The sequence below is a fragment of the Fukomys damarensis genome, unplaced genomic scaffold, assembly GCF_012274545.1.
Source record: "Fukomys damarensis isolate Sample0158 unplaced genomic scaffold, DMR_v1.0_HiC HiC_scaffold_20, whole genome shotgun sequence".
Taxonomy (NCBI): domain Eukaryota; kingdom Metazoa; phylum Chordata; class Mammalia; order Rodentia; family Bathyergidae; genus Fukomys; species Fukomys damarensis.
In genome coordinates this window covers 38,930,786-38,932,928 of record NW_022900932.1, presented here as the reverse complement: position 1 = coordinate 38,932,928, position 2,143 = coordinate 38,930,786, and positions in this window count along the sequence as shown.

Sequence of the window (2,143 nt, the reverse complement as noted above, 5' to 3'; positions counted from 1 at the left end):
ATTTATAGAAACTGATTTTTTTCAACAAGCATTTAAAGACATTTTAGTAGTGAAAGCACAGACTTGGCAATAAATGGTGTTAGCAAAACTGGTTATCCAAATACAAAGAATCAAGCTGGACACTTTCCTCACATCATACACAAAAAATTAATCAAAGTTGAATCATGGTCACAAATGTAAGAATAAAAACTCTAAAATGCTTAGAAGAAAATACAGTAGCAAATCTTCATGGTCATAGTTTTAGGCAGTCTTTGTTATGACACCAAGAAGAAAAGTGACAAAAGAAGAAAATAGATAAATTGAGCTCCATCAATATTAAAAATTTATGCTTCAAAATATGCCATCAGGAAAATGAAAAGACACACTACAAAGTGGAAGAAAATATTTGTGTATCATATATCTGGTAAGGGGTTTGTATCCAGAATCTATAAATTCTTACAACTCAATAATAAAAAGACAAATATAATTATTAAAAATGGGCAAAGGATCTGAATAGATATTTTTATTTATTTATTTTTGGGGGTTACTGGGGATTGAACTTCAGGACCTTGTAGTTGCGAAGCAGGTGGTGGAACCACTGAGCTAAATCCCCAGCCCTGAATAGATATTTTTATAAAAAAGTTTGCAAAGGACAATAAGCTCATGAGGAGATGCTTAAGGAGGTGGGGAGTGGGTGAAATGGGGGATATATTGGTCAAAGGATACCAAATTTTAGTTTTGCAGGATAAATAAATTACAAAAATCTGATGGCCAGCATGATAACTACAATTTATATGTCATTGTTTACTTGAAATGTCATAAGAGAGATCGTAAGTGTTCTCATCACACACACATACAAATAATCGTAATGAGGGGAGGTAAAAGATATGTTAAATAGCTTGATTATACTTACTTTATAATATAGGCATATAATAAAATATCTAAAACCTTTCAAATTTACACAATTTTTGTCAACTATTCCTTAATAATGGGAGTAAGGATAGGGAAAATATTTTCAGTATCCTTAGTCATTAAGGAAATGCAAATCGAAACTACAATGAGATGGCACTTCATACCCATCGAAGTAGAGATAATTTTGTATCTACAAAGTATTGACAAGGAGGTGAAGAAATTGAAGCCATCAGATCTTTTTGATAAGATTTTAAAATGGTGCAGCCACTTTGGAAAGTAGTCTGGCAGTTCTTTAAAAGGTTGAATGTACAGTTGCCATGTGATCCAGCAGTTCCACTTTTAGATATATACTCAAGGGGAATGGAAACAAACACCCACTCACAGTTTGTTTATAAATATTTGACAATATTACCCATAATAACTAAAAATGTAATTTAATGTCTATCAACTGATTAATGTATAAATAAAATGTATATTTCCATATAGCAAAAATTTGGCCATGAAAAGGAACAAAGTACATTATAAGGCAACAGGAAGTTAAAAGCATTATGCAAAGTTAAAAAAGGTAATCACAGACCACATATGTAATCCACTTTATGTGAAATGTCTAAAATAGGTAAATCAGTAGAGACAGAAAGTAGATTAGTGGTTTCCTAGAACTAGGAATTTGGTAGAAATAAGAACTACTGTTAATAGGTATGAGATTGTTAATTGGTAGTGATGACATAACTCCATCAAAAGCCATTTAACTGTACATTTGAAATAGATTAACTGAATGGTATACGAATTATATTTCAGTAAAGCTGATTTTGAATGAAATCCTTTGAATGGAAAGTAAAAGTGAAGTTACATATAGCAGTGGGATGTTATTTTTTAACCTGACTGGTATCATTGTCCATTTGTAAAATAGTCCACCTGTTGCATTTGCTTTCCTGTTTTTTCCCATACACTTCTTGAGTGATCACAACATTTCCAATCATCAGGTGCATTTTCTCAAATTTGTACGGCCCACAGTTGTGACTGACAGCTGGGACAGTATAGCATAAATAGGCTGTCCTCTAGATGCCTAAGTTTTTCTTCTTTTCTTTTCCATCTCTCTTTCTTGTTCTACCCCCACCCCTTTTGAACAAATGGATTTTATTTCTGCAGGTATAGCCTATGTTTTCTCACAAGCTGTAAAGTAACTAGAAAGAACTGGACCTTTTTTTTTTTTTTTTTTTTTTTTTTTGTGTTTTTTTTTTTTTTTTTTTTT